This window comes from Oenanthe melanoleuca, chromosome 5 (genome assembly GCF_029582105.1).
Source record: "Oenanthe melanoleuca isolate GR-GAL-2019-014 chromosome 5, OMel1.0, whole genome shotgun sequence".
NCBI classification, from domain to species: Eukaryota; Metazoa; Chordata; class Aves; order Passeriformes; family Muscicapidae; genus Oenanthe; species Oenanthe melanoleuca.
The window spans coordinates 27,998,199-28,010,898 of record NC_079339.1 but is presented as its reverse complement, the minus strand read 5'-3'; the positions used below and the strand labels follow the sequence as shown (position 1 = coordinate 28,010,898).

The window sequence follows — 12,700 nt, the reverse complement described above, 5'->3', positions numbered from 1 at the left end:
GAGACAATGTGGAGCACCCAACAGCACATGGGGTTGCACCAGGCACTGGCTCCTCTGCTGCAGCCTTTGAGGCACTGGTTTCCATCACATTGCCTTGCTGGTTTATAAAGAGTAGTGAAGACCATTTGGGGAGCAGTAGGGGAAGGGGAAAAACATTTCAGCAGTGTGAGGAAAACTTCTTGTCAGTGAAAGACATTTTATGTACTGCCCGTGGCAGCATGCAGGGTGTGTTATTTACTGCTCCTGCTCCATAGACATATTATACTGCTGGTTCAGGTGCCACCATCAGAGTGCAACTTATCACCTGGTGACTCACAGCATCCCACAGATGACAGCAGCAACTCTGACATTTCTTAGCATTCTGGTGACAGATCTGCAACTGTTACAATTAAAGACTCCAGGATTTGTTGTCAACAGTGCATTTGTGCCGCAGAGCTGTAGTTATTTGCACACAGAGGCGGGCTAAGTGGTACATGAAGAGACAAGAGGTGTTGTAGCCATATCTCATCTTAGATCCAGACTTAGTTAAGAAAGACACAAGTTTTCTGACAGAAAACACCTATTTGAGGCAAACAAAACAAACCATGGTGTGCTGGATTTGGTGCAACAAATAGGCAGGTAGGAGCCCTTCCCCTCTTGGGACAGCCACCAGCAAGCCATGCTGAGTGCAAATCCCAGGAGCAGGACCACACACTGTTCCCTGTTTATTTATTAACTTCTCCTTCAAGGAAAAATAAAAGCAAAATTTATGACTATTTCGTCTATAGGGAGAAAAAAAAAAAGTTTTTACCAAAAATGCCACATCACACACAAGAGAAATTAGAAGCCCTCCACAAGTCTGTTCAGAAGGGCCCATTCCTGGCTCACTAAGAAAGAAAATATTTTAAAAATGAATGAAGGCAGAAGCAGCAAATGGGGAAGTGGGAGACTGGGCAGAAAACTGGGAGGGGAGAGGAGAAGAAGGCTACACTTCAGAAAGCATCTTTACTACTGCAGCAAAAACAAGTGGTTGCTGTTTGTCACGTTAGATAGGAAAATCCCTCAGCCTAATTAGCACAGCTTTCACTTATTTCACAGTTACCTAGACCAGAGACATAAGAGTTGCCTGGTCCCATGCCTCAGGGACTTCCACTGCATTGTTACCCTTGTGACCATTATTTCCTAGTACTTTGTCCAGCTGAGTTTTAAATTATCCAAGTGATGGCATTTCTACAACTTCCCATAGAGACTCCACCATGATGCAATTTATCTTGGAGGCTTTAGCCGTCTTCCTTATATTTAGGATGAAATTAAGAAAATTTATGCTGCTAGTTCTCATTATTGTGTCCTTGGAGCACTCTCAACCATTCTCCTCCCTGTCTGAGATTTACATGCTTCAGATACTTGTAAATAGCTGTTCCCCTCCGCAGCTTTTCTTTGGCCAAAGCACACAAATTTATTTTAATCTTTATGAATTAGCCCAGACTGCCCTTTAATCATTTATCTTCATCTCCTCTTGACTCTCCATCTTGGAGGCACTCAGAAGCAGACGGGTGTCTGGGGGAGCCAGAGCTCAGTGCCTGCCCCCACCAAACCCAGCAGCAGCGCAGGAGAGCAGTGAAAACTTGCCTCTCAGCTCTGCTGTGCCGCAGGTTTTCACCAAATGCTGGACTGTTACAAAGGTTAAATCACCCCTGACACACAGAAACCCGCCGTGCCGCTCACTTTTTAAGTCTCTCCGCCGTTTGCTGCGCCCCCAGCGCAGTGGGGCTGGCACAGGGAGCGCAGCGCTGGCTGCCCTGCGCCCAACGAAAAGAGATTTCCAGAGTTCCCACCGAAAAGTCAAGGGCTCCAGCTGAGAGGAGGGAAATACACTCTCAACACGCCCACTGCTTCTGCAGATCTGAGCACAGCAGGAGGCATGAAAAATGCACTGAGCTCTGGGTTATCCTCAAAATACCTCCCACTTCACTCGGAAGGTGCCAAAACCTGTAAATTCACCCAATTTGAATACAGTTATCAAGTAAGATTCCACACAGCACCCTCGCCCTTTACTGCCATATACACCCACATCTCTCTTATTGACAATTTAGATATCTTAATCCTTCGGTGATTTTTCAGCTGCTAATTCTGCAATTGCTTTAAAAAAAATAAACCCTCGCATGCACCATGATTAATTCATTCTTCATAAGTCCAGGCTGTTTATTGCTCTTTGTTCATTTATGCACTAGCTGTTTACAGATTCTCTTTTAATACTAGCTCTGTTATTTGCTAGAGACTCAAGTCATATTTACCATATGGTAATTGCAGAGATGACACGGACAGCAAACAGTGGAAGCTGAGCTGCTACGGCAATTACAGTAAGTGGCAGCAGTCTCCAGGCTATCTGCTGCCCCACCTCCATTCCTTCTCTCCCCACCCTCTAAGGGCTTTCCCTGAGGGCTCTATAAAGCCATATGCCACTCTGATCTCTACAGCAAAGACAGGCAGAAATTTGTTCTTCACTACAGAATTACCAGGCAGGTTGATTCACCTTTTTCCCTTCAGCCTGTGTTCCAACTGCAGGTCTGCCCTCGCTGGCTGGCTGCCCTGCTCTGTCCTGCCAAGGGCAGGTAATCTGAAATATTGTCTGAAGCTAGACACCCTCAATACCCACATCTGCTTTCTCACCATTACAGCCTCACTAAGTTCCTCCTCTGCCTCATCCATGGTCTCAGTGTGCCTCAAATATTCCCTCAAAGGAGTTCCAAAGGACCAAATTTCAAAGGCTTCATTAGAAGCTTAATGGAACAGCTCCTTTGAACCCACTTGGACACCTGGAACCCACTGAAATCACAGGTTTTCCATTGGACACCTAAACACAATTTAAAATTCCTGCAGAAAATCAGACCACGAGAGGCTACTGCTGTTTTCTCCAAAGAAAGACAAGAGTTTATTTCTTGATTCCTACCAAGAGCATCAGGCAGATTCCATACTCAGATGTCACAGGGCTAAGCCAGGTAAATACATGACTCAGTCCATTAAGAAGATTCAAAAAAAATCAAGATTTCCTCTATGCCTTTGCCAGCTTGGGGGCAGTGCATACAACAAAGCACTTTGTTTGAAAAGGATGAGACTTCTGTCATTTCAAACACGCCTGCAATGATACTCTCCCAGTTCCCAGATGTCAGCAAGTCTTAACTTAGATACCAGCACAGAACATTTGAAAACTGTATGCAGGACACCGTGTATCAGAAGAATTTTCTAGCAACATATATAATAATCATACTGCTGTTTATCTCCAAAGTGAAGAAATAGCATTCTCCTGGTATTCAGAGCACTTACTTTCACCAGCTTCCTCCCCTTGACCCTCCTCTCCAAAAGCCTGTTTTTATACAAATTCATCTTAAAAATTAGAATTATCTTTCCTGCCTAGTCCATTTGCATACCATCAGAGGAGGGCTGGCAAGAGAGAAGAGAGACAGAGTACTTAGGACCAGATTTTCTCTGGTGTAAATCAGCATAGGTCCAGTGAGCCCAAGGCAGCAGAGCCAGCTTACTCTATTGAAAGAGATGCCTTAGGAACTTTGGCAGCATTTCCTAAACAGAAACCTCCAAAAGGAAAACTTCTTCTATTTCTTCTTCACAGCCCATGGCACACACAGCTGTTGGGGGGCATCTTCCTACTTCCTCCATACAACTATACTCCTGTCCATCCTGCCCTGGTTCCTCCCTCTTCCCAATATTCCATGCTGGCCCCAAATCTGCTACAACTAGTCCTGCCAACAGGAGCAGCAGCTGAGTCATGGGAGATGACCATTTCAGCCAAATGCACTGAAACCAGACAAGAGAAGGAGAAAATTCTCCTTCTCCCTACAATCCCAGACTGCAGCACACAAGGCTTGGAGTCTCTCCCCTCCACCATGTGCCCGGTGTCACCTTGGATCAGCACGTGAAGTGCCTCATCCTGGAGGTAAAATGACAGGAGTCACTGGCTTAATGTGTGTGCTTGGATAGCATACTTATCCCATGCAGCACTTGCTGTTCAATCTATTTAAGCCACCAAGGCAAAAAGAGAGGATGGCTTCTATCCTGCCACTGAGGGGCACAGCCTCCATTATGGATCCTAGTAGTCCCATATATCCATTGGTTTCACTCAGGAGTTTGAGTTCCCTTCAGGGACAGCAGAAATTATTTTTTCATCGTTTCCTGAATAGAGAAGATTAAAACTGAGATGTATTTAACTTGCTTTCAAATCCAAATCTCTCCTAAGACCCTGCTACAGCAAGAAAATTGCAGGGTCCTGCTCTTGCTGCAAGTTTCAGTGAAGGATTGACTGGAGCAGCAGCTGAGGTGGGAATAAGCAGCCTGTTTTCACACCCTTACTCAACACTCCCTCCCCACCCCTCCTGCCTCAGCCCAGAAAGCCTCCCATGCCCAGCCATGATTCTGTGGTGGTGTCCTGAAGCCAGCTCTTCCTGGCACTGCTGATGACAGCACTCCTGTCATCTGGGAAATGTGTCACAAGTCACAGGCAAACGCTTTGCCAAAACACAGGCAACAGTCCCCTAGCACCAGAAAGTGAGGAGGAATGAGATAGGAAAACTGTTATCCCAGGCAGAGCCACCATTACTGTCACATTCAGGTCAGTGACATGGACAGGTAAAAGAACAAGCATGAAAGACCCTTGATGAATTATGACCAGACCACCTCTTCATGATCTCTTTTCAACAGTAAGTAGAGGAGGTTTCTGGAGTATTGCACAACCCAACACAACTCCCACATCCACTCCCTCAGCCTTCTCTGGGAAATTAGGTTTGGTCTAAGGGATAGAGGTGGTCAACCAAGCCAAAAGAAGCTCCATGCTGTTACACTGGGAAGCTAGAAGGCATGGAGTTTTTGAGGGAAGTCAGGAGTTGGGGCAGTTACTGAGAATCATGAAGAAATCTATATATTTCAGAAGGAAAAGCAGAGGCTGGAAAAGGCCACAGCTGGGGGAAGGAGGGGTGTTTGTGACTCACTAGGATGCACAAATAGCAAAGAGATGGATCTAGACAGGCAGCAGGCAAGCCAGCAGATTTTTGGGAGTGACGTAGGTGCACCAAGTGCAGCGGAGCATCTTCTCACCTCCAGTCTCCTGGTGTGATTCCCCGGAGGGGAGGCAGCTCCATCATGCTCTGAAGGTTAAGCTGTGCCTTCTGCCTGGCACAAGAGCACATTGCAGCCAATGGGCAAAACTGCCTACCTACTTAAAAGCAAACCCCAACACTGCCAGGAGGGACAGGCTTTATTTTTAGCTGGGACAGCAGCAGGGTCACTGCTGGTGCTGCATTTCCCCACGGAAGCCAGGGTTCCATGAAGTGTGCTGTGCGCGCAGGGTCACTGCGGGGGAAACATCTGTCAGGTCAGCTTTGGGGAGATGGATTATTTAAGAGAAGAGGAAACATTTACTACAAGAAGTGAACCTGAAACTACTCTGGAAGGTTAAAATGAAAGGAGAAAATGAGGCTTAAAGTGTCAGAGTGGGTGGTAGTTTATGTGAGGCCAATGTCTAGTCCACCCATCTCCAAAACCTCACCCAGGAGAATACCCCATCATGGCTAACTCCAGCAGCATTCCCTCTGCTTGCCTCCTATGACAAAAGCTTAAAGGCTCATTCTTGCCTAGTGGCTGACAAAACAAAAGCAGCAGCAAGCCATTATCCCCCATCAGAATCCTTCACAAAGGAAAAGTGTGCAGAGACCCACCTTGCCACGCTTTGCAGACAACAGCAGTGAGAGCTCCACCTCACTCTGGTCCCTGGGTCCTCACACTGCCCCAGCAGCACCACGGCCAGCAGCCTCCCCAGGACTCAGCCGGACCAGCTCAGCACCCAGGGCGAGCACAGGGCAGCACACACCGAGCCCGCCGCCCCACGAGCACAAGGAGCCAGCCCCTCCCTCGCTAGTGGGTTCCGTGGGTGCAAACCTAAAAAAGCAGCTGGCACTGCTCCCACCTGCACTGCCAGGGAATGCAGTCTGGAGGCTTCAACATGGAGAGATGGCTGTTGATGAAGTGCTGAGTGCTAGTGTGGAGCTTTCAAGGGACCTGAAAGAATTGAGAGCAGAGGGGAAGTTCTCATTTTGTTCTCTTCTTGAAAAACCTGAGTCCATTTGGCATGTTGCATCTGAGAAATAGCTTGGCCTAGACTCCCTGATTTTTTTAAATCAGGATCAACCCCTGTGCATGTTCTTGGGAAGATTTTATATTAAAAATTATTTTGTCTCTTTTTTCCTGCTTTTTGTGCCTCTTAATAGCTTAAGAAGTGCTTTGCAGACCCCATCACTCTTAGATTCCTTGCAACTAATTTGCATTCAGTACTATCCATTTCATCAAGCACAGGCTTCAAGGCTGAACCAACTCCAAGCTTTAACTGCTCTAGGCAATTCAGGCAGAAGCTTCACAGGTGGAAGGAGGGCTTCTTAAGCCAACCTGAACATTTGCACGGTTAGGGCATGAATAGGGACCAGGAATCTGGCAGAAAAGCAAGCAGAACCCACCACCTGGGCACACATGCCACTGTGCCAGTATCCTGCAGGGTTGGGACAGAAGCAGAAACAAGCAGCCATGGTGGGAAAACTGCAGAAAGCAAGGTCCAGGTGACAAGTGTGGCAAATGCATTAGCTGTATGGGCAGAGGCAGGTTTGCCTCTTGCAGCAGTGAATCCTGTAACACCTCCTGGACCATGGGACAGCCTTGTCCTGCAACAAGGGCAGAGACATATCTCTGTCTCCATTTTTCCCAACTAACATGTGTGTTCAAGAGTCACTGCATAATCCCAACCTAAACCAGAGAAGAGGATAAAGGTGCTTATTAAGGTGAGCTTGAAGCTCAACATCAAGATACTCCTTCCCAACAAGGAAGGCCTCCCTCAAGTTGGTAAACAACCAACGTCTTAATCACCCAAGACAAATTTTCCTGACAGTAAACAGTATGAAGAGCAAAAGGACAGGCTCTTCACACAGAGCATTATTCCAAGTACCCTCACCTGTGCATGGCAGAGGCAGTGCTGCTTTTGCTGATTTGTGTGAGGAGCCATGGCTCTGGGGCACTGCTGGATTCCACAGCCTGCCTGGACTCTGGTGACGGACTCTCCTAGCACTACTCACATTGAGGGGACATCCTGAGTGAGCTGCAGAGTGGGATGCAGACATGCTGTAGCCCTCCCTGCTTCTGCCCCACCCTGAGGATGGAGAGCAGCTTCCACCAGCGTGCAGCAGATGAGCACACTGCAGGGCACCTTGTGTTGTCAGCACTGGAGTCCCACGTTCACTCCTGGACATGTCACCTTCACCACAACCTCAGCAGCCAGATCTAAGTGCCCTCTCTCAGGTACATCCCTGCATCACTACACTTCTTTTGATTAAAACTGTATTCTGTGATGCTGCTGTTTGCTTTGAGACAGTCTCCAAGTACCAGCCTAGGAGAGGGGAGATAAAAGCAGTGGCAATGCAGTCTCATCTGTCTATAGTTCCTAAAACTATTTGGCACCTCACTGGTTGCAAAAGATGCCCAGCAGGACAGGATATTTAGTATTTCTGATTGCTCTTGACCTGGATGTCTTTGCTGCTGTCCTGAGTTAGGAGGCTTAGGTAAAAAGAGAGCAGAGTACAAGAAGGCAGCAAACAGAGCAAGCTCAGTTTTGTAGCCTTAAAATAATCTGCTAGTGAATAAAAACAGAAGCTTCTCCCTAAATCTGAGTGTTCTGGAAGAGCTCCCTGTTTTATTATGATGGAAAATCCTCATTGGAGTGTTTCGTAAGAAAACAAGATATCATAAAAGAAATGTTAAGAGCCCTAAGCTCCCTTCTCTCCCATGATGTCAACTGTCAGAGACATCAATGACAGCTCGGCTGTGTGATCAAAGGCTCCAGCAAGCAGATTTAAAGACAGAATTACCAGAAAATTGCGAGTTGAAGGAGCATGGGGGCAAGATCATCACCTATTTATAAACGTGTCTTATGGGGCAAACTAATTACCTGATGATGCTGCACTGCAGGAGCAATGGCACCTGGGTCTCATTGTGACACTGCCAGGATGGGGTGGTGGTGAATGGCATGACACCTCCCTGCCACCTCATGCTTTGTTACTCCTGCAAAACCCTGTGACAGAAGTGGCTCCTGGGGAGACTGGGAGGCTGAGCTTCATGTGCTCACATCCCCCACGGCCCTCAACCACAGCTTAGAGCTTAAAGCACTAAGGCAGAGGGGGAGAAAAGAAGCCAGCTACAGCCTCTACCATGTTAGTCCCCAAGCAGCCCAGAAGCTCACTGAGGCTGCAGGAGGCTTGAGTGGTTCCTGGATCTCATTCTGCAGGTAAGCAGAGACATGACCTGGAGCTCCTCTTCAGCCCCCAACCCCACAGCTCCCTGTCACTGAAATCAGCAGATTCAGGACCACGAGCTCAGCAACACAGGGGTTTCAAAGGTTCCCCAAGAACAGCTTATCATCTCATGTATCTCTCAATGCATGAAACTCTTCAGGACAAAGACTGTAATTGACTAGACATCTGTATAGTGCTTGGAAACATGGGCCCCCAACCAGGCTGATGCCTTTAGGAGTTACCCTTATCTGAATAGTAAATCAACAATAGCATTAATCTATGCCACAATACCTCAACACAGTGGGTGATGGTAGATGGAGCATCACAACTATCAATTTCCTGGCTTCAGAGACTTCGTTTTCCTATTAAGATGATATTTTTGTCATTGTAATTTAATTTCCTTCACTAATTTTTTTTAATATAGAATTAAATATTACTGCCCGGTTTATAAAAAAAATTGGCCAGCAATCAAAGCCATCTTTTTAACTGTGAAGCACATGAAAGGCATCTGAAACATGACAGCAACAAAGAACAAGGAACTATTTGTCAACGCCACTTGGTCATTGGGGAAGCTTAGGGGAGGAGACTGATGCTGTTTGTTTAAAACAAGCAAACAAAACCCTGACAGACAGACCATTTATCTGTATAGTGGTTCACTTGGAAATATTGGCGGAGGGAATACATCTTCACTTGGCTTCTAATAAAAGTGCTGACACACGCCGTTGTAGCCTGGCCCTGCCTTGGGGATAGAGGATGCCTCTCACAGGAAAGACCCTTCAAAAACAATGGATCAGGCACATGTGGGATCAGGCACAACACAGCAGCAGGTCAGCCTAGGCCCTTAGCAATCTCTCTGCTTGTCCAACCTGCAACGCCATAGCACCTGCCAAGCTTGGACCAGTCTCCTCTGACTTCAAACACACCCATTTCAGAGGAAAGCAGATGAAGCAGGGAGGCTGGATTAATCCATGGGTACCTCTTTCCTTCCTCCAAGTCAGCCAAGCTGAGGAGCAGTGCCTTGAGCATCCTAGGATTGCCATACAGAACAACTGCCCATGACTGCCAACAACACAGTGTGCTCCCGTCTGGATCAGACAGGGCAGCTCCTGCTCTACACTGGCCCAGCAAGAGCCTGTGGAGCACAAAACAGTGCATGACCCAGTGCTTGGTACTGCTCCACATGTGCTCTTCTGCTCTGGGCGCTGGTGTTGAAGAATGCTTCCCAGGACAACAGAAAGGACTATCCCTATCCCACCCAACGATGGCATCTGCCGTCCCAGGTGCCATCCTGTCAGGTGGCAGCTTTGCAGATCAAGAGCAGGATCCCTGCAAAAACAAGTGCAGTACAGAGGGGTGTTGGGGTTGCTACATATCTGCCTTCCCTCTCACACCCTGTCACCCACTAGTTGCTGTAAACATATCCGTACCAAATCCCCACGCAGGAAGAAAAATACCATTAATGATACAAATGAGACCCAGGACCTGAAACGTGCCTAGCAGCACACTGGAGGTAAGCAAAAGACCAGAAGCTTACTTACATTTCCACTGCCCTCACTTAAGAGCTCAGCAGTGGGATTACTACAGTCTCTCCTACCTTGGGCATTTGAGCAACACTTAAACTACCCACTTACTAGAGCAGGACTCACATTTGGCTTTAAGGGAAAGGAACCAGGCTGCTGTACTGCAGCTTTTGCCTAAGGCTCTCTGTACCCATCAGCTGTCTCCTTCCCCACACTGGTTACTACACGGGGTCACCAATTTGCCCCATGTTGCACACTCATGGTAGAACTGAGGGCTCCTGGGCTGCTCCCACTCCTCCCCAGCCAGCCCTCAGCAGGAGCTGGACGTGCTCTATTCCAACATCACTACTTCTGCTCAGGAAGCAAGTCTCGTTCCAGTTCAACACAGAAGCACGAACATGAGCACCAAATGTGACTTTCTCAGCTCAACCATGATCAGGGTAAACAAATGCTTGCAAAAGCAGTGGATGGAGCAGGATTAGGGGCTCCCTAGAAATGCTGGTGCCACAGGAAGTGATGCCTCTCCCCGCTGCACTGAACCTACAGAGCACCTTCAAGACCTTCTGTGTCTTGTCTCCCCCAAAGCTATCTCTGCTGCTGTCCTGGGTCTCCCACCAGTCTCCCAGGGACCACAGGATGAGTGCTCCTGAATGGGAAGGTGCTACCAACTGTTACCTAAGTCTTCCAGCCCTGTCGTCTTCCAGAAATAAAAAACCAGCTCAATAAAATCACCCTTCTGCTTTATAAAGAGATATGTGGAATTAAAGGAACATACGTATAAGCATGAAGAGGGGGGAGATGTGTGTAAGGCATCCCTTATCACCCTGACTGTCCCTCCAGCATTTCCCCTAAATCTGAAGCCAATTTTTAGGGTAAAATCCCCAGAACAAGCCAAGGAACAACCTAAGAAGTCAGGAACCCAACCATTAAACTACAGCTCCACTGGAGGGGGCAGAGGGAGAAATGGCCACGGCCTCAGATTTTAGAATAACAGCAAAAAAACCCCAAAACCAACGGCAGTGGTTTCATCTCCCACCCACGGTGATCGACACTTTAGACACAGGTGAAAAAGGGAGCCCTGAAGCAGGGCTGGGAGAGGGGCAGTGTGAAAGCAGGCACATTTAGGTCAGCGCTCAGGCGTGTGCCTGTGTGTGGAGTTGCTGTCCCTGCCATGGGGGCTGCCGCGGCCCCGTGCCCTATTTAGGGCAGCGCCGGGCGCTCGGCTATATTTGACACCCGGGGTAAACAAGCCGGCCCGGCGGACGGAGCGCGACAGCTGCCCAGGACAGCGGCCCCGGCCCCCCGCCCCGCGGCCCGGCCTCTCCCGGCAGAGGAAAAAAATAAATTAAAAATAAAAAGGAAATTTAAAGCGGGGGGTGGGTAAAAAAAAGGAAATTTATAGCACTGCATGAGAGCCGCTTCCCCCGCCTGGCAGCCCCGGGCGCAGCCACCCCCCCGGGCTCCCCGGCATCCCTGCGGGCCGCGCCGGCCGCCGAAGCGGGGCAGCCCCGGCCGGCGGCGGCAGGGATCCCGGGGCGGCCGCGCGGTGCCCGGGAGCGGAGCTGCTGCCGAGCCCGCCCCGCTCCCGCTCCCGCTCCGCCAGGCCCCGGCCCGCAGCGCCCGGCCCGGCCCGGCCCGGCCCGGCGCCCCCTCCCCGGCGCGCAGCCACCCGCAGCGCCCGCTCCGCGCCCGCGGCACAGCCCTCCCTGCGGCGCACACACACGCACCCTCACACACACACGGCACGGAGCCGCCACGGCGCCGGCAGCGCAGCGGGAATGGAGAGCTCCCCGCGCCTGGGAGCGCTCGCTGCCCGCGCTATCCCGGGAGATGAGCCCGCAAGGAGCTGCGCTCCGTGCCCGGCGCCAGCAGCCCCTCCACGGCCATTGGCGGCCAGGCGCGGAGCCCCGATGGGCAGCAGGACACCTGCCCGACACCCCGCGTCTCCCACGGGCGGGGGTGGCACCCCCTCACTTACCCCTTCTGGCGGCTTTCCTGACTTTTTTTTGGAGGGTCGGGCTGGGGGATGGGGGGCTCCTCTGGCTCCCCAAGACAAATCCTTCCGGTTCCTAAAGGGAGCTCATCGCATCTCCCGGTGATTCACCGACGGTGTGTGCGGGTACGGGGGGGTTCGCCTTTGCATGTCAGTCCAAGTTGCCTCGCTCGCTACAAAACCTGTGCTCCCTTTTGCAGCTGTCAGGGAGAGCGGGGAGGTGCATCTGGAAAAGGGGGTGGGGGTGGAGGTAAAATGTTGATAAATCCACCAGCCTTGATCTTCAGCTCCGTGCGGTGGAGTTTGGGGAGGGAAGGGAGGTCTGGCGAAGAGGGAGGAGGGCGAGGAGGACGGAGATGAATGGGGGTCGAGGGAGGGGGGAAGAGAAAATGGATTGTACCCCAGATTGCCACTGAACCTGCCGGGCTTCCCCCGCTCCCGCGCTCACACCATCGGGGCTCGGCGCAGGTTTCCCAGCATTACGGTGCACGGCAAAGCGCTGAGCCTGATTTCTGGGAGCCTGCGAGGTTTGCACAACTGCAGCAAGAAGCCAAATCAAAAAGCCAATCTGCGAGCCTCCAAACTCCACGTCACCTATCAGCTGGGAGCGAGCGCTGCAACAGAATTACAAGCCATGCATATTTATTCCCCTGAATCCAGGGGGGGATTTTCGGATCGTTTAAAGCCAGGCACGGTGAAACCGAGGCAAACCCTTTCCAAAATAAATAAAGGCAGAGCACGTCTTGCATGTAACACGCAGGCACACACCTCTACGAGGTCTCCATCGGTAAATATAGATAGAGATATACACTCACTGAGCGGGGATCACTCCTGTACCATCCAAGTATATTGACTTGACTTTGTGTATT

General features: G+C 50.0%; 1 protein-coding gene across 2 annotated transcripts in view; it reads right to left on the bottom strand.

Moving 5' to 3' along the window:
* Positions 1-12,049, bottom strand: part of SLC8A3 (solute carrier family 8 member A3) — a 107,966-nt gene extending 95,917 nt beyond the window's left edge. Inside the window, exon 1 of one of the 2 annotated variants that reach the window (XM_056493879.1) lies at positions 11,817-12,049. The gene's annotated coding sequence lies outside the window, so the exon portion shown is untranslated. The remainder of the gene's footprint in view (positions 1-11,816) is intronic. The other variant, XM_056493880.1, reaches the window with a different exon arrangement.
* Between the last annotated feature and the right edge of the window lie 651 nt (positions 12,050-12,700).